Consider the following 27041-nt stretch of genomic DNA (forward strand, 5'->3'; position numbering starts at 1 on the left):
TGGAACCAGAAGTGAGGTCATCAGGGGCACCCCGGGAACAGGAAGTGATGTCATCACCCCAACCCCCTGGAATCAGAAGTGAAGTCATCAGGGGCACCCCGGAAACCGGAAGTGATGTCATCACCCCTAACCCCCAACCCCCTGGAACCAGAAGTGAGGTCATCAGGGGGCACCTGGAACCGGAAGTGGGACATTGAGGGCCTGGAACTAGAAGTGATGTCAATGTCATTACGAGGTACGGAACCAGAAGTGACATTCTTTGGGCGGCACTCCCCAAATCCCCTCAACCAGAACCAGAAGTAACGTCCTCATGGCCAGAACCGAAAGTGATGTCCTTGGAATCAGGCAGAGTTTCCCGTATCTGGTCTGCAGAGATAAAAGAGAGAGGTTTACTGCACCCCGCCACCTCCTGGCCTGGTGTGGAATTACCTTCTTTGGATCCTTCTAGCTGCCTCCCTTGGGCATGTGTGTGACACATGGCCTTCCATTCTCGACCATGTCGTTTGATCCCCTCCATGTTTGTCATTTCAATGACAAGGAGGAAGAGCTGGAACATTGACAAAATGTCAGATCAGTCTTGTGGGTCGTTCGTCATTCGAATGACATTTTTATGCTGCCATCCTGCCTGCAACTTGATGGTGGAAGTGAGGACGGACTGCTGTTTGTTGACGTAAATGTCTCCCTTGCTGCCTCAGAGGGGGCTGTCATCAGAGTTTTCCTCCATGTCGTCTTCCTGCTCTGAAACATCCTCCTCCAGATCACTATCTGCTTCCTCAACATGGGAGATCAGCTCAAAGACCTCTGGCACATTTAAGTCCTGCTGCCATAACCTCAGTCACTGAAATGGCAGCTCAGGTGCCTCGATAATCTTAGGAAGCTCCTCTTTGGGTGTCTGTTGTAAGCTCAGTTAGCTGGGATTGAATGGACACTGATTTGTTTATTTTTAGATTATTTCGTTACATTGCAGGTGCAGATGGCGTATCAGTGTCAAGGACCCCCCCCCCGACCTCTGGATGACCTCTGTTACTTCTGATCACTCCTATGCTGTTTCACTGTTTTCGAGGTGCCTGTCTCTGCAAACGTGCTTATTAACACAGAGAGTTCTCGTGACCACGTCAAGGTACCCCTTAATCTCCGTCACCGTCACTGCCCCATTATAAAAAAATAAAAATACACACAGACACGGCATGTCCAGTTTCACAATTTCAAGATTCCCTAAAGCCACCATTTTCCTTAATTTAACTCACACTGGTGGATCTCAAATCCTTCTCAATAGATACGGGTGAGAACGGCTGTGTTATATGGGCTGGTGATGGTGGCACTGCTCAAAAAAACAGGCGACAGAGCTGGAGGTGGCAGAGTTAACTCCCTGTAGACAATTGTCGTGAAATCACTCAAACCGCTTCCAGCCTGAATGCAGCTGAGGTGGCGTATGTATCCCGCCAACGCCGGGTGATGCGTAATCGATACGTACCAAGGATCGTGTTGGAAGCACTGGTCACGCCATCTAACAGTTGTAGCAGAAACTACATCTGCCTGATGGAAGCAAAGTGTTGGCATGGCTGTGTATGTGGATTTTGGCTGCGAATTTCGAAAAATTGTCCAAATTTGAGGTAAGTTGTCAGTCAGTCATTTTCCAATCCGCTATATTCTAACACAGGGTCACGGGGGTCTGCTGGAGCTAATCCCAGCCAACAAAGGGCGCAAGGCAGGAAATAAACCCCAGGCAGGGCACACACATACACCAAGCACACACTAGGGACAATTTAGGATTGCCAATGCACCTAACCTACATGTCTTTGGAGTGTGGGAGGAAACCGGAGCACCCGGAGGAAATGAGGTAAGTTGTGCTAAAATAGAAATACGTACCAGCTTATTGTTTTCTTGTGTGCTATATTCAGATTAACAACCTCACACGTTTCTTTATTTCTATAATTTGTTGTTGTTTGAAGTCCGTCCCCATAAAGCCTTATTGGTTCTTGTACGTGTCCGCTATCAGACTAACCTCTTTTTCACAGACGCCTCTTTTCAGAAGGTTTTCCATCAGGACGTCAAGCTTGACTCTGTCAAATCCCCTCCAGGAGGCGCTCCTTTTAGTTACAGGCCTGTTCCACCACGGTGTGCTAAAATGCGCCTCTAGGGGGCAGAGGCGTAGCTAGGGTTTTCAGCGCCTGGGGACAACTGAAGATTTTACGCCCCCTCCTGTTTGCCAAAATGCAATGGGGAAGGGAAATTTGGTGCCCCCTGGATGCTGCGCCCGGGGACAGATGTCCCCCCCTTGCCCCCCCCCTAGCTATGCCACTGCTGGGGGGGGTCTTTTTTGCCCATTTCTATTAGGCAGTTCAGTGCTTCCTCCTGACATACCTCTTAAGTTCATTTTGAAATATCTGCATATTATACATTTATTTATTATTTATCAATTGATTGATTGATTGGCTGTATTATTTGTCCCATGAGTCTGTATTCTTAGTTTTTTTGTATGTTTCTAATGCTGTATGCATCTGAATTTCCCCACCGGGATGACTCGCAGATTACTAGTGGAGGGCATGATTGCTTCCATATTTTCAAAGTTGTAGTCCTCTAGATTGATAATCTTCAGGTTTGGAGTACACCATTTTAGCCACCACTAGGGGGCAACCCTTCCTGCTGCCAATTCACAGCTGTCAAGTGTAATTGTTTCCATATTAACAGCATTAGAGTGTGGTGACACAGTGCTGGGGTGTGAATTGAAAATCTTGGGAGTTTAGAGTAGAACATCTTTTGCCACTAGAGGGCAACACTGCCTATAGAAACCATCCTGCCAGTATCCAACCCGCTATATCCTAACTACATGGTTACGGGGGTCAGCTGGAGCCAATCCCATCCAACACAGGGCACAAGGCAGGAAACAAACCCTGGGCAGGGCGGCCTATAGAAACCTAACAGTTTATTCAAAGTGACTCCTGTTTATTATATTATTATATTATTATTATTGTTTATTAGATGACTCTGTTCATCTAATTTAATAACAGAGTGAAGAGTTTTGGGTGGGGTGAAGTATAGAAAGGAGACCCCTTCTGTCCCGGATCTAACCGCCAATGTAATGGCACACAAGATCACAAAATTAGTTGGGGGTCCTGACCATGGAGGGCTCTGCAAGTAAAATATCAAGATTTTAAACCAGGTGTGTGTGTGTGTGTGCCATTCTTAATCATGTCCGTTCCATTCAAAGGAACACAGGCAGGTCGAACTCCAAACATCTCGGTGATGATCAGTAGAATAGGACTGTCCATGTGATATTTCATTTTTTTTAAATTGTCAATAAATTTTCAACAATTCCAAAAATCCTGATTCTACTATTCTCATTTTGGGGCTATTGAGTGTTGCTTGAAATCATTTTAGTATAAGGCTGCAACATAACAAAATGTGAAGGGGTCTGCATACTTTCTAATGGCACTCTACATACTGTATGCATGTCCATTTTCTGGTTTTGTGAGACGGAGAATGGCGACATGATGCAGGTTGATTGGCACACATAAGTAACGACAATATTGACCCTGGAATCCTGCAGATATCTGATTCCCCTTCCTTCCCTCTCCCTCCGTTCTTTGCTCAGACTGGAGCGAGTAAGAGTGAGCGGCAGGTTGGCCCCGAGAGTCAATAACTCTCTGCCACCGGAGCATTGATTTCCTGCTTTTATCTCAAAGGCCCACCTTGAGCAGAGCACCCTGGCGGGGAGGCAGCCACCAAAATATCGCGGTCCTCCATTAGCATAAAATGTAAACAAGTGGCAGTTGGCCGAGCGGCTGACTCATTCCTCTCTTTACCAGGCCAGTATTTTACCTCCCGTGTTAATGAAGTGGGCTCTTGGCTTTCTGAGATCAGGGGGGGCTGCAGTGGGCAAAGGTGCTGGACCTGCAAGGCGAGTGTGGCGCTCATCTGCTGCTGGCTGGGGGGAGCCATGTGGAGAAATCCCCAGTGCAGAACCTGTGGAATTGGAAATATTCCTCCATCTTGTCAGGTAAAAGTAGCAGCAGGCAAAACATTTGTTATAAGTAAAAAAAAATATATATATATATATAATATATGCAGTAATATGAAAAAGTTTGAGAAGCCCTCTTAGACTGCATAATAATTGACTCTCTTTTCAACAAAAAAGATAACAGTGGTATGTCTTTCATTTTGAACATCTGAGTACTGCGGTGTTTTCCGAACAAAGATTTTTAGTGACGCAGTATTTAGTTGTATGAAATGAAATCAAATGTGAAAAACTGGCTGTGCACAAATGTGGGTCCCCTTGTCATTGTGCTGATTTGAATGCCTGTCACTGCTCAATGCTGATTGGTTTATGAGCTCGTTAAGCCTTCATAGACAGGTGTGTCCAATCATGAGATATAAAGGTATTTAAGGTGGTCAATCACAAGTTGGGCTTCCTTCCCTTTGACTCTCCTCTGAAGAGTGACAGCATGGGATCCTCAAAGCAACTCTCCAAAGATCTGAAAACAAAGATTGTTGAGTCTCCTGGTTTAGGGGAAGGCTACAAAAAGACATCTCAGAGGTTTAAACTGTCAGTTTCAACTGTAAGGAATGGAATCAGGAAATGGAAGGCCACAGGCAGAGTTGCTGTTAAACCAGCAGGACTGGCAGGCCAAGAAAAATACAGGAGTGGCATATGAGCAGGATTGTGAGAATGGTGACAGACAACCCACAGATCACCTCCAAACACCTGCAAGAACATCTCACTGCAGATGGTGTATCTGTACATCGTTCTACAATTCAGCACAATTCGCACAAAGAACATCTGTATGGCAGGGTAATGAGCAAGAAGCCCTTTCTGCACTCACGCCACAAACAGAGTCACTTGTTGTATGCCAATGCTCATTTAGACAAACCAGATTCATTTTGGAACAAAGTGCTTTGGACTGATGAAACAAAAATGGAGTTATTTGGTCATAACAAAAAGCGCTTTGCATGGCGGAAGAAGAACACCACATTCCAAGACAAACACCTGCTACCTACTGTCACATTTGGTGGATGTTCCATCATGCTGTGGGGTGGGCTGTGTGGCCAGTTCAGGGACTGGGGCCCTTGTTAAAGTCGAGGGTCGGATGAATTCAACCCAGTATCAACAAATTCTTCAGGATAATGTTCAAACATCAGTCACAAAGTTGAAGTTACGCAGGGGTTGGATATTCCAACAAGACAATGACCCAAAACACAGTTGGAAATCTACAAAGGCATTCATGCAGAGGGAGAAGTACAATGTTCTGGAATGGCCGTCACAGTCACCTGACTTGAATATCATTGACAATCTATGGGATGATTTGAAGCAGGCTGTCCATCAAATTGAACTGAACTGGAGAGATTTTGTATGAAGAATGGTGAACAAGACCTCCATCCAGAATCAGACACTCATCAGAGGCTACAGGAGGACAGCGTCTAGAGGACAAAAGGAGGCTCAACTAAGTATTGATGTCATATCTCTGTTGGGGTGCCCACATTTATGCACCTCTCTAATTTTGTTATGATGCATATTGCATATTTTCTGTTAATCCACTAAACTTCATGTCACTGCTTAAATCCTACTGTGTCCATAAGGCATGTCAGATATTAAAAGGAAGTTCCTACTTTGAAAGCTCAGCCAATGAGAAACAAAAATCCAAAGAATTAAGAGGGGTTCCCAAACTTTTTCATATGACTGTAGACATATACAGTATATATGTGTGTGTGTGTGTGTATGTATATTTATGTATATAGTTTGTCACCACACTCTGATATATGTATATATATATGTTGCATAGTTTACTGTCAAGTAATGCAAAGAGTACGCGACACGTGTTTCGCCCTCATTTGGGCTCATCAGTCATACACACTCTGCTGCTCCCCTCTGTGTATATAGTGCTTTTTTTAAGTATTTGCCATTAATTCCTTCTTAATCAACCTACCTTTTATTATTTCTTGTTTATGTGTTATGTAATGCCCTTCATATCTATCTATCTATCTATCTATCTATCTATCTATCTATCTATCTATCTATCTATCTATCTATCTATCTATCTATCTATCTATCTATCTATCTATCTATCTATCTATCATCATTAAATAGTATCTTTCTATCTATGTATCTTTTTATTATATAGTGCCTTTCGCTCTATCTATGTAGTATTGCGTTTGTCCCAAAGGGGGAAGTTTATCTTTTTTTACAGAAGCTCCTGGGATATTATAACAAACAATAACAATGACCCTCCTCCTTACACGACAGAATTATTAATAAGAAAAAAGAAAACGGTCCAATCCAAATTAAAAAAAAATCCCTAATCCAATTTAGGGTCACCTGTCCTTGCCAGAACCCCTAATGTGGCCCCAGGGTGTCACACACACCCCCCTAGTCCGCACGTCTCTGGGGATCTGAAGATAAAGCGTCAGCCGGTTAATGTGCAGACTTCATGTAGACAACAAATATGTGCAGGAACGTAGACTTGTGAGGCAGCAGCACTAATCGCTGTGCCACCTTCAACTGAGAGTAAAAAGTGTTAACTCAGAATTCAGTTTAGAAAAGTGACAAACAGCAGTGCTCTGCAGTACGGGTGCTTTATGCCTTTGTGAAAATGTGTTAAGAAGATCCAGTCGGTGACACAGAGTTGTTCGACTCTGTAAGAGGAGATGACACACACAATGTCTTAAATTAATATGGAGCACCACTCAAAGCCAGCCTGTTTGGCGTCTCACTGGTCATCTTTTAAGGAAATAAACATCGGCAGCTCCTTCCGAAATCCCAAGTACGATGCCAGTTTATCTCAGAGCAGACAACAACACAACAGGATGAGGGATGGCAGAAAGAACCGAACCTTAAACCTGCGCTTACCTGCGGGCGCTCTGTAGATGCGGGTGGAGGTCACCAAGTGTTAATTGTATCTTAGCCTGCACTTCCACTCAGGGCCGGGGGAACGAGAGAGATAAGATTGAAATATGAATGGGTGGGGTGGTGGTGGGGGAGTCGAATCAAAGGAGGTCAATAGAAACAATTACTGAAAGCACTAAGCTCAGGCTGGAGTCACTTAGCAGTTTATAAGCACACAAGTGCAGAGGCTGATAAGGTGACGAGGAGAGTCAAAATGAGGGTCCCAGGTTTTGGGGGGCTTTTGATCATCCCCAAAATGACAAATTTGTATTATGCAAGATATGCACACAGAGAGAGTTACTGTATACATTGTCTGTTTATCCATCTTCTCAATCTCGCTTTTCCAGGACTGGGTTACCGGGAGGGTGGAGCCCATCCCAGGAATTACTGGACACCACTGCCGAAACGTCACAGGGTGACAGGCTGGGTCCTTATTTTAGCCTGTGTGTGTGTGTTTTGCTGTTCTACTGCTTTATGGTATCTTTTGCAATTTTTGTCCATTTTACTCCATTTGTTGACTTTGCCTTTGGATTCTTGTATTGGGATTTGGTTGTTTTCTGGAAGGTATGGTAGGCCTTTTGTGCTTTGTGGGGCTTTTTTTTTTTGTGGAATACTGTAAATCTGTCATTTTATAAAGACCTTGCATTTATGTTTTATGTCCACCCAGGTTTGGACGGTAAATGTCCCTCCCAATGAGCATTTTTGGGAGTGTTTTTGGAACTCTTTAGTGTTTTCGAGACTCTCAGGTCATAACAGCAGTGTGCATTGTGCAGGACGAGATTCTATTTGCTGCTTATACGTTGTTGGGTGTATTTGTGGTGAATGGAAAATAATGAGGTGGGATTTATTTGTATCGGAATCCTGCGTCACTTAGCCCCTCCCACTCGCCATGTATAAATCCTGTGCCCCCTTCTAAATTTGTCCCCGTTTCCATCTTGATCTGTAGTTATTTCCGTGTTGTAATTTTCAAAGCTACCAGTAGATGGCGCGAGGATGTCAACAGAGTCCTAGGTGTTGAGGATTTTTGTTCCATTAATTAACTTAACTTACAGTCCCCTGCAAAAGTATTGGCCAATGAATTTGTAGTGGACTCTATGTTATCACCTTCCAGATGGCATTCAGAAGCCATTAAGAAGGCTAACAGAATGTCAGGTTATATAGCGCCTTGACATGTGGAGTACAAGTCACAGGAGGTTCTGCTCAAGCTTTATAACACACTGGTGAGGCCTCATCTGGAGTACAGGGTGCAGTTTTGGTCTCCAGTCTACAAAAAAGACACAACAGCACTAGAGAAAGTCCAGAAAAGAGCAACTCGGCTGATTCCAGGATTACAGGGAACGAGTTATGAAGAAAAATTTAAAGAGCTGAGCCTTTACAGTTTAAACAGAAGAAAATGTAATGAAATGTAAAATATTATATGAAGGAAGTCAAAAGTGAGGTTTGAATACACAATGGGAGGTCTGAAAATCTAAAGTCCACCTTATGAGAAGGATTTAGGAGTCGTAGTCGACTCTAAGCTATTGACTTCCCGACAGTGTTCAGAAGCCATTAAGAAGGCTAACAGAATGTCAGGTTATATAGCGCCTTGACATGTGGAGTACAAGTCACAGGGGGTTCTGCTCAAGCTTTACAACACACTGGTGAGGCCTCATCTGGAATCCTGGGTGCAGTTTTGGTCTACAAAAAGGACATAACAGCACTACAGAAAGTCAAGAGAAGAGCAACTCGGCTGATTCAGGGCTATAGGGGATGAGTTATGAAGAAAAATGAAAAGAGCTGAGCCTTTACAGTTTAAACAGTAGAAAATGGAATGTAATTAAATGTAAATTATTATATGTAGGAAGTAAAAATGTGAGGTTTGAATACACAATGGGAGGTCAGAAAATCGAAAGTCCACCTCATGAGAAGAACTTAGGAGTTGTAGTGGACTTGACACGATCAACTGCCAGACAAGCCATTAAGAAGGCTAACAGACTGTCAGGTTATATAGCGCCTTGATGTATGAAGTACAAGTCACAGGAGGTTCTGCTCAAGCTTTATAACACACTGGTGAGGCCTCATCTGGATTACTGGGTGCAGTTTTGGTTTACAAAAAGGACATAACAGCACTCGAGAAAGTCCAGAGAAGAGCAACTTGGCTGATTCAGGGCTATAGGGGATGAGTTATGAGGAAAGATTAAAAGAGCTGAGCCTTTACAGTCTAAACAAAAGAAAATGGAATATCGGTAAATGCAAAGAATTACACATAAAAGGTAAAAATGTGAGGTTTGAATACACAATGGAGGGTCTGAAAATCAAAAGTCCACCTAATGAGAAGGAAGTAGGAGTCGTATTGGACTCTAAGCTATCGACGGCCAGACAAGCCATTCAGAAGGCTAACAGAATGTCAGGTCATATAGCGCCTTGATGTGTGGAGTACAAGTCACAGGAGGTTCTGCTCAAGCTTTATAACACACTGGTGAGGCCTCATCTGGAGTACGGTGGGCAGTTTTAGTCTCCATAAAGACATAGTAGCACTGGAGAAAGTCCAGAGAAGAGCGACACTGCTGATTCCAGGGTTACAAGGGATGAGTTCTGAGGAAAAATTAAAAGAGCTGAGCCTTTAAAGAAGATTAAGAGGAGACCTGAGTGAAGTGTTTAAAATTTTGAAGGGAATTAGTCCAGTAGATTGAGACGGTGACTTTAAAATGAGTTCATCAAGAACACGTGGACCCAGACAGAAACTTGTGAAGGGTTGGCTCTGAGGCTAGGGATCTGCACTGGTAATCGGAAGGTTGCCGGTTTGAATCCCGTAAAATGCCAATAGGGACTCTGCTCTGTTGGGCCCTTAACCTGCGATTGCTGAGCTCTTTGAGTAGTGAGAAAAGCGCTATATAAATGCAAAGAATTAAGGGTGAATTTCACACAAACATTAGGAAGTTTTTCTTCACACAGAGAACCACAGACACTTGGAGTAATAAGTGACCAAGTCATGTGGTGGACAGCAGGACTTTAGGGACTTTCAAAAACTCAACTTGCTGTTTTTTTTTTTTAGAAGAATTTGGTGGTTTAGGGCTGGCGAGCTCTGGTGGTCTGAATGGCCTCTTGTCATCCTGGTTGCTCGTATGTTCTAATGTTCTCTGTACTTTTTGTTTTCTTCTCAAATCTGGCTTTTTTCCTGCTGCTGAGTGGTTTGCCTCTTGGCAGCATGGGCTCCATGTTGTTCTTAAAGTCTCCTTCCAACCTTGGGCTGTGATATTTCCACCTGTGCTCTTTGGAGGTTGTTCATGATGTTGCGTACTATTGCTTTGGGGTTTGTCTTTATTCCTCTGTCCATTTTTCGGTCCTCAGTTGTTGTTGTTTTTCTTAGACGACCGACTCAGTGCCTGTTGCTCAGTATACCAGTGGTTTCCCTCTTTTTTTTTTAAGACATTCCAAACTGTGGTACTGGCAGTGCCCAATGGTTTTTGAAAATACCTCAGATGGAATTCCCCACCTCACCCCCCAGTTTCTCAGCTTCAGAATGGCTAGCGTTTCTGACATAGACAGCTCTCTGGCCTTCATGGTGGTCTACCCTTCGTAACTACAAGTGCAGTCTTCACGGGTGACGACGGCCAAAGCTTAAACTGAGAGGAGACATCCAGGTCAACTTCATGATTAAACCATCAATCATATATGACACACCGGGGTAACAAGAAACACTGTCAGCTTGTCATGTTCCAATACTTTTGTGTGGTGTGATACAAAATGTGCTGCCCTGTGTTATGTTGTTTAACACAATGAGATGGAAATACCAGGGAACAAAAGCAAAATCTCTGATCTCTCTTCTCATCTTCATTGTGGAGGCTAGGGGGTGCCACTGAGCCCCAAGCCCCAAACACACTAACTAGTCCCAGGTTCAAACCAAATGGTTGTTTATCACAAATGACCTTGTATCAAATAGTTAAAGAGCTGCCTCTTCTTCATTCTCTCTCTCTTTCTTCGCTCCCGGCTCTGACTAACCTGGAAAAGGCAGACAGGTCAGGTTTAGGCTGGGGGAGCAGGCACTGGTACAGCACGTCGCCGCACCCACCACACGACGAAACAACTTGGGATCCCGGTTGGCAACCCACCAAGCAGACATGCGGCCCAGTCCCACCGCCTGGAAATGACCCTCTATCTGCCGTGGCCAGGTGTTACGTGGGCGTCCCCTTGGCCTGGTCCAGCCAATCAGGTCCTCAACAATGAGGGTCCTACGAGCCAGATCCATCCATCCATCCATCCATTTTCCAACCCGCTGAATCCGAACACAGGGTCACGGGGGTCTGCTGGAGCCGATCCCTGCCAACACAGGGCACAAGGTAGGAACCAATCCCGGACAGGGTGCCAACCCACCGCAGGACACATACAAACACACCCACACACCAAGCATACACTAGGGCCAATTTAGAATCGCCAGTGCACCTAACCTGCATGTCTTTGGACTGTGGGAGGAAACCCACGCAGACACGGGGAGAACATGCAAACTCCACGCAGGGTGGACCCGGGAAGCGAACCCGGGTCTCCTAACTGCGAGGCAGCAGCGCTACCACTGCGCCAGCGTGCACGAGCCAGATCACCCTTGGGTAACGGTGCCTCATGGCCGTAGTGCCGTAACTGATGCTCCCTCACAGTGCAGGTCATGTGCCTCATTCCGGACTCCGTGAGCAACACAAAGTCAAACCAGCGGATTCTCCAAAGTGACAGTCCAGTCTTGCAAACTGGAAGCACCAGGACTCTAAAGACTTGGACCTTTGTCCTTTTCCAGATATATCGGATGCTGCAACAAATGAGATGTACAGCACATAGGAGGTGTGCCTGGTGGAAACCAGAGGGAACATCAGAGCCAGGCTAAAGTTTGCCATGGACACCTGGGCAGAGATCAGGAGTTGTGGGCAGACGAGGCAAAGATAAAATGATTTGGCCACAGCACCGGAAGGCATATCTGGCAAAAACCAAAGACAACATTTGACCAGGAGAACCTGATAGCAACTGTAAAGCATGGTGGTGCAAATATTCTGGTCTGTTTGAGTCTACTTTGCTGCATCACGTTTCAGGCAGCTCACAGAAGCTCTCAGAAGATTGAACCTCAACCGAAATGGGACCATGCAACATGACAATTAGGATGAAACATAGAGTACCAGTAAAACCACCAAAGATGGCTGAAAAAAAAATGGAGGGTCAAGTCAAAGCCTGGATCTGCTGGGATGGGGTGGAATGGGTGGGGGGGGAGTTGTGCAATTCAACAGTCCTGCGTGGAGGAGTGGGGAAGAACTTTCTGTCAGTCGATGTATGAGACCACCGGACACATTAGATCAACAGCTACTATTAGAGCCTTGGGGAGGGGTGGGGTGGGGGGGCTTACTTTTTCCTTAGATGGAAATGGCACATCTGTTCACTTTTTATTGAAAACAGGATTGCAAATTTGAATTTCCATTTAAATTGGTCACCTTTTATCTACTATGGCGTGCAAAAGTATTTAACCCCTTTAAAAGTTGCCCTAGTGTTCTGCCTGACAGAAGATTTGCCCCCTCCATATTTATCCATTAAACATTCTGAATATGAACTCCTATGCTGTAACAAGACATTTCCATTTTCTGTAGATATTTAACTGAAGTAGAACAACTCCACAGTTTGTGTTTGCCTCAGTATTTAAACTTCTGTGCCTTTGGAAGCTCCAGGTTTACACAAATGACAAACGAATCACCAATGACACAAAGGTGACAGTCATAATTAAACATAATGAGGTCCTACTTGTGAGTATTTTCTATCTCTCTGGTTATAAAAAGCCCCCTTTGTAAGGACCATAGTCTTTGTTGTGACATTCACCGCAAAAATGATGTGAGGAACAAAGTCATTGAAATGCACAAGGCAAGAAATGACAAGAAAACATGACCCGTTAAGCTCTGCTGGTCCACCATCAGAAAGCAGAAGGTTCATCACAGCACCCTGACTCTTACTGGAATAGGCCGTCCCTCCAAACTCAACATCAGAGCAGGACGTTGACTAAAAATCCCACTGTACCTCTCAGGCATCGGCGGTGCTCTTTGGCTGAAACTGGAGTGATGGTGCAGGGGGTCCACAATTTCAGGAGCTCGCCATCAAACAGGATGGGAACGAGAAAGAAGCCAATCCATAAGAACATCCACAGCAAAGTACGTATGGAATTTGCTACAAAGCATGAGCTAAGATGTGCGAGAAGGTTTTATTGTCAGGTGAGAGCAAAATAGAACTTTATGACCAGACTTTAAAGAGGTGTGTGTGACGTAAAACTAACACTGGCCATACCTCAAGAAACAACATACCTACGGTGACCTGTGGTGGTGACAGCAGCTATATAGGGATTCTTTAGCTGTGCTGGGACTGGACATCTTGTCCGAGTTGAAGGGACAATGGATGGACACAAATACGGCACAATTTCGCAGGAGAACTTGTTCCAGTCGGTTCGGGAGAAGATTCATCTTTCCACATGACAAGAACCCCCAGCATAAGGCCAAAGTGACACCGGAATGGCTCAAAAACAGAAAGGTGAATGTTCTGGAATGGCCGAATCTGTGGCACTGTTTGAAAACTGCCATCCCACCAACCGACAGGGTCTCTGTAAACAATGGAGAAGAATCCCTCCTAAACAATCTGGGGGTCATACTTATATACCCAAAAGAACAAAGGCTGTCATTGCGGCAAAAGGGGTCTCGACAAAGTATGAATTTGGTGGGCTTGAATACTGAGGCAAACACGAGCTTTGTGGAGTTTTTCTTGTTCAGGTAAATATCTACAGACAATAGAAATGTTACAGCATAAGAGGTCACGTTAAAAATACTGAATGGATAAACATGGAGAGAAATCTTTTGTCATGCAGAACATTAGGGGGCTGAATACTTTTGCACGCCACTTTAAAGAACCCACTTAATTGAAGATCAAATCTTGATATGTCCACATATGTCACAGGGTGGGCTTGCTTTTTCACTTTTACATGTGAGTGTAGCTAATAATAATAATAATTCTGTACATTTATATAGTGCTTTTCTCTCTAGGTTGATAGATAAATGGAGAAGGGGCACCCTGGAATTTATTTATTTTTCTTTATCCCGTATTCCAGGTTATACCCATCTATATGCCCATTTATTACTTTCTCACCGTATGCATCATATTCTGTTTATGAAACTGAAAACATGTGGTATTGTGTGGTGACCACTAATCATAGCTTTTAAAAATATCGTAAGAAGAAGAGACTGGCAATTATGACTCAAGATGGGGAGCAGAGTCGGCAGTGCTAGTCTCGGATGGCACACTGCTTGAGGTGCAGTGGCAGTGCCAGGAGTTAGCTGCCAATGGCTTAATCCTTGCTCAAAAAAAGCTGCCAGCCACACTGTGCAAATATCCATGAAATATGTGACCAAAAAAAAAAAAAAAACAACTTAATAATTGGGACAGAATAAAATGCGTTGGGCCCAAAGGCCCCTCGAGTTACAGCCTGTAATTACACGATGATCTTCAAGTCAGCACCAGCTTTTAGTTCCATTTTATTTATTTATTTATTTAAAGCCTTCCTGTTTGTGAATCCCAAAATGATGCGGAAACAACAATCTTGGATTACACTTGATGGGAGATTTAGTAAAAAAAAAAAAAAAAAAAGTGACAGGGGGCGCTGTGGAGCAGACCAAGGCAGGTCCAAGTTGTAATTTGGAAGAGCGTTTATTAACTTCAAGCCCACAATAGAATGGCATAATGGAATAACAAAGGCTGTGCCCCCCTAGCTCCTTTTAAAAGGATTTTCATTAATAATGTCCATCCATCCATTTTCCAACCCGCTGAATCCGAACACAGGGTCACGGGGGTCTGCTGGAGCCAATCCCAGCCAACACAGGGCACAAGGCAGGAACCAATCCCGGGCAGGGTGTCCTTAATAATGTGATCTTATTAATTCAAGGGAAAATCTTCTTCTTCTTTTTTTGGCTGCTCCTGTTAGGGGTTGCCACAGTGGATCATCTTCTTCCATATATTTCTGTCCTCGTCATCTTGTTCTGTTAAACCCATCACCTGCATGTCCTCGCTCATCACATCCATAAACCTTCTCTTAGGCCTTCCTCTTCTCCTCTTCCTTGGCAGCTCTATCCTTAGCATCCTTCTCCCAGTATGCCCAGCATCTCTCCTCTGCACATGTCCAAACCAACACAATCTCGCCTCTCTGAGTTTGTCTCCCAACCGTCCAACTTGAGCTGACCCTCTAATGTCCTCATTTCTAACCCTGTCCATGCTTGTCACACCCAATGCAAATCTTTAACTCTGCCGCCTCCAGCTCTGTCTCCTGCTTTCTGGCCAGTGCCACCATCTCCAACCCATATAACATAGCTGGTCTCACTACCGTCCTGTAGACCTTCCCTTTCACTCTTGCTGATACCCGTCTGTCACAAATTACTCCTGACACTCTTCTGCACCAAACATATAAAGGCAACTCACCCTTTAATAGTTGGTATCTGTGAGCAGATGACCATGACCATCCATGAAGGTCCCTGGCCCTTCTTGTATCGTTCCACTGACTACTTCCTTCTTTGGCAGAAGAAGTTTTTCGTCTACTGCCGAATCCAGGACTGCACCATCTTCCTTAACCTCATCCACAACATTTTAGTGAATGGGACCAGGAAATGAGACGCAGTCAAAAAGACACAAGGTGGTCGCTCAAAAAAGTGAATCCGCCCCATCATCCAACTTGATACGAAAGCCAGAAAAGTCGTTGCTAAAAAAAAAAAAAATCGGTTTGCCTGAGAAAAAGTCGATCAAAATCGCACACTAGTCATTTGTCATCACACACGTTGCAATAAAACACAAAGAAGCTCATAGAGAGTCTGGGGCACCTGAAGGCAAACCTGCATATATTTTAAAGAGCGCTAAAGAAAACGTGTGTTAATGCTTAAGTCGAGATGAGTCCAGTTGTGTCGGTCGAGTTTGCCCCAAGATGGTGGCACTTCCGTTTATGGTGGTTTCTGGGAGGAAGAGGCGGACACAGATGGACTGGTACCAGACGTGACATCCTAGATGGCGGCACGTCAATCTTCCTTTCTGCACAGGGGAAAACAGAAGAGATGGCGTTATTGCTTTAGTACTCTCGGTTGGTCCGGGGTAATGTCGTCATCATCTAAGCCCAAAAGTTGTCCCCCAAGCACACGTGTGTGACAGCATGAACATGGAAGACAGCTGAAGGGCTTTGGTGATTGTAATGACCTGCCGGGCCAGGGTTTGGCGCTGTGTATTCGTGCCGTCTCATCTTGTTCTCCTTCCACACTCCATCGGTGATGTCACTTCCACTGTCCATCCAACTGGACCCGCCCCTTCCTGACTCGTGAACTCATAACACTGGAAATCGGCCATTTTGTGTCAGTTCAACTGAGAACTCCGGTCTGCAGAGACTGCTCCGCAATTATTGCTGTGTTTTCTTCGTTTGATTTTTTTCATCCAGTTAAATGGGGTCACCAAGGTGGTGCCCCAACTCTTTATCTTTTGTTTTTGTCTTTTCTTGCATCATAAACTTGGATAATTGTGGATAATTAGTGGGCTGACCTCCTGACGGTCCTGTCTTTGATGTCACAAATTGTGCATTTCAGTTGGCTGTGCTAGTAATGCGAAGGTTACCAGGAAAAAATGGAGACAGGAAAACTAACAAGGAATCATGAAGAGAAGCAAAGATAATTTAATGCTATTAAACTATGAATTAGAAATTTGAAATCTTCACCCTCAGAAAACCCCAACTGGAAATGACAACAATAGCAAAAGAGGGAAATGGAGGCTAAGAAAAGTAAAAAAAAAAAAAAAAAAAACAAAACAAAATGAGTTACAAGAACGTCACTCGATGAGACTTCAGGGGTTCATCACTGAGCGTCACCGAGCAGTTGCGTCCTTACACAGATGGTGGCACCTGTACCGGTGTCAAAGTCAATTAAAGACTGCAGGGGCCAGGAGCTTCTGAGTGAGAAACAGTTAACGCCTGTCATGGGCGACGCCGGGTAACACAGCTAGTCAGGAAACTAGCGGCCAAACCGCATTTAATTATTAATGCTGACAGACCATTTAATTATTATTTATTTATTGTCACGTTTCAAAATACATATTTTTACAGGGACGCAGTGGTAGTGCAGCTGCCTGGCAACAAGGAGACTGCTGTTCTGAATCTTTCAATGATGTGATGTGCCGCCGACGATGAAATCCCCAAATTCTTTGCCAATTTATGTTGAGGAACATTCTTCTTAAATTATTGCAGTAAGTGTCTATCACTGAGTGGTGAACCCTGCCAGCCATCTTTACTTCTGAGAGACTCCGCCTCCCTGGGACACCACTCCCTTTATACTTGGTCATGTGACTGACCAATGGCCAATTAACATCATTAGTTGTGAGATGAGCCACCAGCTGCTTTTCATTTAACATTACACAACTTCTTTGGTGTTTTGTTCCTCGTGTTCCAAATTTTTTGAAACCTCACATTGAACATGAAAATATATGTATCATAAAACAACAGAATCTCATATATAGCGCCTTCCACATCTATCTATCTATCTATCTATCTATCTATCTATCTATCTATCTATCTATCTATCTATCTATCATATAGTGCCTGTCAGATCTTTTATATTTTATCATAATTTGTATCTTTCATAAAAGTCTTCTTTATCTTCTATCTGTATTTATCTACGTTAAGTGCCTTTCTTATCGATTATATATTTCCATACTTATCTATGTATCTGTTATATAGTGCCTTACAGCTCTGTAATATATTGTCATAGTTATTCACACATAAAGTATATCTCATTTGCTAAAAAGTATCCAAAAAAGGTGCAGGGTAAAAAACTGAATGCTACAGCTGCACTTATATAGTGCCTTTCATATCTATCTATCTATCTATCTATCTATCTATCTATCTATCTATCTATCTATCTATCTATCTATCTATCTATCTATCTATCTATCTATCTATCTATCTATCTATCTATCTATCTATCTATCTATCTATCTATCTATCCATCCAGACCCCTTGATTACCACAGGACATTTCGCACTCTGGTTATAAGCAGATAAATAATTCCAAGGACTCTCTGCCTTTCCATCAGGAAGTTTAACATCTAAAGCCATCGGTGAAATCGCAGTACTTTTTTACTTTTTAGCACTCCAGGTGATTGTCTGGTTCCACACCATCTTGGACTTGAGTGCTTTTCCAATAAATAATTAAATTGAATGAACCAGCACACGGTTTGTTAATTTTTTCATTCCCGGCTTTGTACTCTGCAAATAAAAATGCAACCATGTAGAAAATAAAGTGAAAAGAGGGGAATATTTCTGTGAGTAAAATAAAAAAAAAATGAGATCAAAATGTCAGAATAAAAGAAGAAAGGCTCTTGTCGTAGAGTGACGAGCGCAACAAGGACGCATTTCTTTAGTCTCAATGAGTTTTGCTGACTTTAGAAAGCACTTTTTGGTCAGCCTCCACTCTGACAGGGGCTCTACAGATGAGTCATTTGTAGTGAAGCTCGCAGTGAGATGTTGCTACACAGAACCAGTCGTTTTCAAATCCACTGAATTCAGATCAGAGTCACGAGGGCAGCCTAGGGTGTACTTCTGGAGGGGAAAGGAAATTTCATAGATCAAAGTCCCATCTGAGATCATTCAGTTGAAATTTTCATAACACATGCTGTACTTCACGGGGAGGGTTCAAGTTTGAATTTCTCCTCCCTGATTGCCCTCATATTTATCTCTCTGCCTCGGTCGGTGATCAGTGAACACAATACTTGCACTTGACTATGAATTCAGAAGACGGGTGTAGTGTGTCCTGGAGGATTGTCAATAAACGGGCTTGCAAGGATTGAGCTTTTATTACAATAAACCTTTCTGCCCAATAGTAAGATGTTCAGCAGGATATGTATGAGGGAAGTGTGACAGTGGTGAGGTCTGTGGTAGGAGTGACGGAGGTGGGCTTACATCAGGGATCGGCTCTGAGCCCTTTCTTATTTGCAGTGCTGATGGACAGGTTGACAGATGAGATTAGACAGGAGTCCCCGTGGACTGTGATGTCTGCTGATGACGTTGTGATCTGTAGTGAGAGTAGGGAGCAGATTGAGGAGACCCTGGAGAGGTGGAGATATGAGAGGAGAGGATTGAAGATCGGTAGGAACAAATCAGAATACATGTGTGTGAATGAGAGGGAGGTCAGTGGAATGGTGAGGATGAGGAGTAGAGTTGGTGAAGGTGGAGGAGTTTAAATACTTGGGATCAACAGTACAGAGTAATGGGGATTGTGGAAGAGAAGTGAAGAAGAGAGTGCAGGCAGAGTGGAGTGGGTGGAGAAGAGTGTCAGGAGTGATTTGTGACAAAAGAGGGAAGGTCTACAGGACGGTAGTGAGACCAGCTATGTTACAGCATATGGGTTGGAGACGGTGGCACAGGAGATACAGCTGGAGGTGGCAGAGTTAAAGATGCTAAGATTGGCATTGGGTGTGACGAGGATGGACAGGATTAGAAATGAGGACATTAGAGGGTCAGCTCAAGTTGGACTGTTGGGATACAAAGTCAGAGAGGCGAGATTGCGTTGGTTTGGACATGTGCAGAGGAGAGATGAGGGGTATATTGGGAGAAGGATGCTAAGGATAGAGCTGCCAGGGAAGAGGAGAAGAGGAAGGCCTAAGCGAAGGTTTATGGATGTGGTGAAAGAGGACATGCAGGTGATGGGTGTAACAGAACAAGATGACGAGGACAGGAAGATATGGAACAAGATGATCCACTGTGGCAACCCCTAACGGGAGCAGCTGAAAAAAGACGAAAAAGTAAGACGCTCAGCAGATGGTGCCTCTTTTCTTTTTGTCATGTTGATCATTTCACATTTCTGAGAACATTTCAGATCATAAGGTTCTTTCCCCAGTAATCCAATCAGGTTGCCGCACCACATGTGCTTAATGCACAACAAATGCCAGAGCTGCCATTTTCTTTTTCTTCCTGTCACATAATCAACTTCTGCAGTTTGCTTCACCCGCAGCAGATGTTTCTGCTCTTCTCTTTCTTTCTGCCAAGTCACCTTCTTAATCACTTTGCCGTAAGAAGCCCACAAGTGCAGGTCTCTTTTCTGGAGTTTGTCCCCACCTCAGTTTTTTTTTACAATTCCAGTTAGGGTGGCACAGTATATTGGCACTGGAAAAGTTCTGAAAAAGATACTAGCGTTTGGGTGTTTTTAATACTGGAAGTAAAGTTCATCTTTCCTCTCAAACCCTGACACCCACTATATATGTGATCAGGAACACCAAACCCAACACCACCACCCCCCACACCCAATGCTTCTTTGTAAATGGGACTTTACGGGGGACCACTTATTGCTTCAGGATTCTGACTCTCATGAAGTCTAAACTACGTGTTTCGTCATAATTGGAACATTATGGGGACCCTAAAAGCCATCAGGACTATAAAGAGGGGACAGACGTCTAGTTTGGTGCAATCTGGTGGTGCACCAGGGAGGCTGAAGTAAGATGACGGTTTCAGAGTTTTCTGTTATTTGCTTCAGTACTGTTTTGGTCTCGGTACTGAGGTCTGAAAGTGGTATTGATACCGAAGTCAAAATTTTGCTCCACTATTACCAGTACATATCGAGTCCTAAGCTTTCAGTCGATACCAACATTAAAGTTGTAGCCCCAGCAGTTTGTGGGTAATCGCCTAACAGACAGACACATCTTAGCATTTTATATATTTTAACCAGCTTCTGGTCCTCACTGAGCCCCAAACCCCAGACCCCATGATACCCAACACTGTCATTGGGTCAAATAATGATTTTTTTTAATCCAGCAAGCTCCCAAACCCATCCCACAAACTATACAAACAATAAAGTTTTCTGTCTCCTTTCTCCTCCATTTGAGTGTTGCCTGCTACCTCCCGATTCTGCCTCCCCAAGGTCAGCCAGCAGGCCCCTCCTTTTATACTGGACCCAGAACAGCTACTTTTGACCCGACATGATTTGTGAACAAACAGCGACCCCTTTCATCACCCAGGGACATGGAGAGAGCTGCACTTTCAGACTCCAGTTCCCATGAAGCCCTGCAGATGCCCAAGCTGGGACGCCTCCAGCAGACCACTGCCACCTCACATATTGGGGAATAGAACTTCTGCTGGCCTCCAGCTTCTGCTTGTCTATCCCTTGGCACCTTCCATTTTATCCCGTAGTCATGCCGTCGTCCAGCCAGGATGTCTGTCTGTCCTTTGTGGCACTCACAATATGTAGACTAGCTATGCTGCCCATCTAAGTAACAAATGTAGACCTTGGTGTGTTCAGCATTACCATTTGCAGTGCACCATCTGTTGAAATACATTTTGCAATCATGTAGTAATAAAATGCATTACATTTGTTTATTCCAACAGATGGTGCATCGCAGACATTAGCACTGCTTATACAAATCCCATACCAAATGGCTTATAACAGAGACATAGAAACTGGATGGACACACAGATGCACAAACACACACTTTATTTAGGTGGATAAGTTGACTTCTGTCCATCCAGCAGTTACTCGCTATTGAAAATGTTCATCTGTTAATCTTTGCAGTGCACCATCTATTCGGTTCCATTTTGTAATGCTTGTATTAAAAAAATGCAACCAATTTGTCATTCCAATCCAACAGATGCCACATCACAAACATTTTTAATAATAAAATGCATTACTACAAATGTTTGTGATATGTCACCTGTTGGAATAACACATGCAATGCATACAGTATATCTGTCTTACTTGTCATCTGGTATGGGATTAGTAAAAGCAGTGTTAAAGTTTGTGATGCACTATCTGTCGGAATGACAAATATAATGCATTTTATTACTATAAATGTGATGTGACACCTGTTGGAATGACAGATGCAATTCATATGTCTCTATTACAGTATATGCCATTTTGATGTCATGAATTCATAAAAGCACTGTTAATGTTTGTGATGCACCATCTGTTGGAATGACAAATATACAGTAATGGATTTGTCTCAGTTATACAGTGGTGTGAAAAACTATTTGCCCCCTTCCTGATTTCTTATTCTTTTGCATGTTTGTCACACAAAATGTTTCTGATCATCAAACACATTTAACCATTAGTCAAATATAACACAAGTAAACACAAAATGCAGTTTGTAAATGGTGGTTTTTATTATTTAGGGAGAAAAAAAAAATCCAAACCTACATGGCCCTGTGTGAAAAAGTAATTGCCCCCTGAACCTAATAACTGGTTGGGCCACCCTTAGCAGCAATAACTGCAATCAAGCGTTTGCGATAACTTGCAATGAGTCTTTTACAGCGCTCTGGAGGAATTTTGGCCCACTCATCTTTGCAAAATTGTTGTAATTCAGCTTTATTTGAGGGTTTTCTAGCATGAACCGCCTTTTTAAGGTCATGCCATAGCATCTCAATTGGATTCAGGTCAGGACTTTGACTAGGCCACTCCAAAGTCTTCATTTTGTTTTTCTTCAGCTATTCAGAGGTGGATTTGCTGGTGTGTTTTGGGTCATTGTCCTGTTGCAGCACCCAAGATCGCTTCAGCTTGAGTTGACGAACAGATGGCCGGACATTCTCCTTCAGGATTTTTTGGTACAACGACAACGACGACATTTATTTATATAGCACATTTTCATACAAAAAGTAGCTCAAAGTGCTTTACATAATGAAGAAAAGAAGAATAAAAGACAAATAAGAAATTAAAATAAGACAACCTTAGTTAACATAAAAAGGAGTAAGGTCCGATGGCCAGGGTGGACAGAAAAAAACAAAAAAAAACTCCAGAAGGCTGGAGAAAAAAAAATAAAATCTGTAGGGGTTCCAGGCCACGAGACCGCCCAGTCCCCTTTGGGCATTCTACCTAACATAAATGAAATAGTCCTCTTTGTAGTTAGGGTTCTCACGGAGTCACTTTATGCTGATGGTTATACAGACTTCTGGCTTTTAATCCATCCATCATTGTTGGAACATCATGGTGCTTTGGGTAGATGGTGGTGGCACAAGCCACCACCAATAGGACACCGGAAAAGGAAACAGAAGAGAGAGTAGGGGTTAGTACAAATTTTGAATGAATAGTTATTATAATGAATTGGATATACAGAGTGTCAGGATTAAATTACAGTGAAGTTATGAGAAGGCCATGTTAAAGTAATGTGTTTTCAGTAGTTTTTTAAAGTGCTCCACTGTATTAGCCTGGCGAATTCCTACTGGCAGGCTATTCCAGATTTTAGGTGCATAACAGCAGAAGGCCGCCTCACCACTTCTTTTAAGTTTTGCTCTTGGAATTCTAAGGAGACACTCAGTTGAGGATCTGAGGTTGCGATTTGGAATATAAGGTGTCAGACATTCCGATATATAAGACGGGGCGAGATTATTTAAAGCTTTATAAACCATAAGCAGAATTTTAAAGTCAATTGGTAGACAGTAGAATTCATGGTTCCATCTATCACAGCAAGCCTTCCAGGTCCTGAAGCAGCAAAACAACCCCAGACCATCACACTACCACCACCATATTTTACTGTTGGTATGATGTTCTTTTTCTGAAATGCTGTGTTCCTTTTACGCCAGATGTAACGGGACATTTGCCTTCCAAAAAGTTCAACTTTTGACTCATCAGTCCACAAGGTATTTTCCCAAAAGTCTTGGCAATCATTGAGATGTTTCTTAGCAAAATTGAGACGAGCCCTAATGTTCTTTTTGCTTAACAGTGGTTTGCGTCTTGGAAATCTGCCATGCAGGCCGTTTTTGCCCAGTCTCTTTCTTATGGTGGAGTCGTGAACACTGACCTTAATTGAGGCAAGTGAGGCCTGCAGTTCTTTAGACGTTGTCCTGGGGTCTTTTGTGACCTCTCGGATGAGTCGTCTCTGCGCTCTTGAGGTAATTTTGGTCGGCCGGCCACTCCTGGGAAGGTTCACCACTGTTCCATGTTTTTGCCATTTGTGGATAATGGCTCTCACTGTGGTTCGCTGGAGTCCCAAAGCTTTAGAAATGGCTTTATAACCTTTACCAGACTGATAGATCTCAATTACTTCTGTTCTCATTTGTTCCTGAATTTCTTTGGATCTTGGCATGATGTCTAGCTTTTGAGGTGCTTTTGGTCTACTTCTCTGTGTCAGGCAGCTCCTATTTAAGTGATTTCTTGATTGAAACAGGTGTGGCAGTAATCAGGCCTGGGGGTGGCTACGGAAATTGAACTCAGGTGTGATACACCACAGTTAGGTTATTTTTTAACAAGGGGGCAATTACTTTTTCACACAGGGCCATGTAGGTTTGGATTTTTTTTCTCCCTAAATAATAAACACCACCATTTACAAACTGCATTTTGTGTTTACTTGTGTTATATTTGACTAATGGTTAAATGTGTTTGATGATCAGAAACATTTTGTGTGACAAACATGCAAAAGAATAAGAAATCAGGAAGGGGGCAAATAGTTTTTCACACCACTGTATGCCGCCTGGTATGGGATTAGTAAAAGCAGTGCTAATGTTTGTGGTGCACCATCTGTTTGAATGACCAATGCAATGCATTTTATTACTATAAATGTTTGTGATGTGCCATCTGTTGGAATGACGAAAGCAATGTGTATATCTCTGTTATATGCTGTCTGTTATGGGATCAGTGAAAGTATTGTTAATGTTTGTGATGCGCCATCTGTTGGAATGACAAATGCAATGCATTTTATTACTAATTTTTTTGAGATGCACCATCTATTGGAATGACAGGGACATAGAAACTGGACAGACACACAGATGCATAGACATATATATCCATCCAGCTGTTTCTCACTGTTGAACATATTCAGCATTATGATTTGCAGTGCACCATCTACTGGAATGCATTTTGTAATGCTTGTAGTAATGCAATGCATCACATTTTTTCATTTGGGTCCTCCCTGAGTGGAATTTGCAAGTTTTTCCGTGTCTGCGTGGACTTTCTCCAGGTGTTTCGGTTTCCCCCCACAGTCCAAAGACATGCAAATTAGGTGGATTGGCGATACTAAATTGGCCCTAGTGTGTGGCTAGGGTGTGTGTGTGTTTATTTACCTTGCGATGGACTGCCGCCCTGTTCAGGGTGTGTTTCTGCTTTGCACCCTATTGTAGCTGGATTAGGCTCCAGCATCCTCCCCAGCGACCCTGTTCTGGGCAAAGCAGTTAAGAAAATGACTGACATTTTTCATTCCAACAGGTGGAGCATCACAAACATTTGTAGTAATTAAATGCATTAGTGCCCATGTTTGTAATATGCTAACTGTCGAGATAACAAATGCAATGCATGTGTCTCTGTTAGATGCCATTTGGTATGGGATTCATAAAAACATTGGTAAGGTTTGTGATGCGCCATTTGTTGAAATGACAAATGCAATTTTTATTACTACAAATGTTTGTGATGCTCCATCTGTTGGAATGACTTAGACATAATAAGCAGGCGGACACACAAATACACAGGCGCATATCCTTTAATTAAGGTGGATAATTGTGGGTGGCACACCACCACACTGGTAGCACTGCAACAAGGAGACTGTGTTTCAAGTCTCAGGTACTTCCCCATGTCTGCATTGGTGTCCCCCCACAGTCCAAAGACATGCAGGTTCAGTGAATTGGCATTGCTGAATTGGCCCGTGGTGTGTCTATGTGTGTGGTCACCTTGCGATGGGCTGGTGTCCTGTCCATATTTTGTACCCATCTTGCACCCAGTGCAGAATGGGAGAGGCCCTAGCTTCTGTGCAACCCTCCTCTGGATAAGGATTTTTAAAAATTAGATAGATGGTTAGTAAATATCCATATCATTATGATGTCACATAAATGAGACACAGCAACCGGACGGACACACAAACACAGACACGGGTGGAAAGCAAGAAGCCTTGGAGGTCAAAATGAAGAAACAGAACCTTAGAAGACCAAAACTGGGATTCATCACAATCATTGTAATCCACTCCTCTGCACGCCTGGACCAACACAGAAGCTAAAGCTGAGCTCGCCTCGGACTGTCCCCCATGGGCTGGGAGAGTTAAGCGGGCCGTAGCGGACCATCTCCATGGGAATCCGTGAGCCTCGTTATTCCCGTTCTACCTATCATTGAGTGTACAACGTTGTGCTCAGATGGACCCAGTGGGCCTTGAAGCCTCTTTATCTGAAGAACAGCTTTCTCAGAGATGGCGCCGAGTCAATAGCCAGGGCCTCGGTTCATCAAGCCAGCGAGGCATCTCAGCCACCTCCTCACAGAGCCACCGTTATTAACTTTCATAACAGAAAGCGATGCTTTAATTGCTTAAAGCTGCAACAGGCGGTCCCTGGGGGTCTTAAACAGAGGTCTCTGCCTTGACAGTCACTAGAATAAGACTTGGACTTCTGCATATTTTTGAACAAGGCCTTGTGGTGGGCCAAGGCAAACAGTCCATTATTAGAGGGTGCTGCAGCATCACCCCCAAAACTGGACTGTATGGTGTGGGACATCATGAAAAAGACATTTTAAAATGGAAATCCAAGTTGGCAAATTGAGGTCATCAGGGGGGAAAGAGAAATGATTTATACAGTAGAAGCCCTGGGGGGGGGCCTGTATATCTTAGTTAGTATATCCTTCCAGTTCAGAGTCAACGGGAGATGGAGCCCACCCTGAAGGCAGAAACCAGCCACGGAGGAGAGAAAACACGTTTGATCATTTCAAATACAAAAAGCTTTGCTACGTGAAGTAGAGAGGAATGATTACTTAGCAGGAAGGCAACGGGCAGCTCTCTATTTAACACGCAAGTCTAACAGTTGGATTACGGTGATGGTGATTGCATAATCGTAATTTTACAGCAAAGCCCCATCAACTTCTACATTAAATCGGAGTCCCTGAAGCAAAGTCACTAGCCTAATAGAATCACAAAATTCGATGAAATCAAAGTGTAAAGATTATCTTTAAACGTTTACGCACTGTTCCTGTTTACTCCTTCTCAATATATGCAAATAATGCAATGTGAGCATCCAATCGGTGCTCGACGTCACGATTATTCAAGTGAGTGGCTGATGATGGACCACCTGTTCAGCAGGAATGTGAAGGATGGAATTAGTCCAGAATGAACAATAGAGGACAGCGTGTTTGACGCAAGGTTTGATATGAGGCCATTAAAACTTAATACTTTGAATGAAATCAGCCTTTAGAAATGCAGTCAAAGCCTAAAGC

At 43.4% G+C, this 27041-nt stretch overlaps 2 protein-coding genes across 4 annotated transcripts in view; one reads left to right on the plus strand and one right to left on the minus strand.

Annotated features, from left to right (window-relative positions):
• The window catches only part of inpp4b (inositol polyphosphate-4-phosphatase type II B), a 533162-nt gene that overhangs the window by 137491 nt on the left and 368630 nt on the right, over positions 1–27041 (plus strand). The window lies entirely within an intron of this gene.
• The window catches only part of LOC114652371 (interleukin-15-like), a 523178-nt gene continuing 519748 nt past the window's right edge, over positions 23612–27041 (minus strand). The window contains exon 9 of the transcript XR_007935106.1: positions 23612–23867. The gene's annotated coding sequence lies outside the window, so the exon portion shown is untranslated. The remainder of the gene's footprint in view (positions 23868–27041) is intronic.

Source organism: Erpetoichthys calabaricus, chromosome 5 (genome assembly GCF_900747795.2).
Source record: "Erpetoichthys calabaricus chromosome 5, fErpCal1.3, whole genome shotgun sequence".
NCBI lineage: Eukaryota > Metazoa > Chordata > Cladistia > Polypteriformes > Polypteridae > Erpetoichthys > Erpetoichthys calabaricus.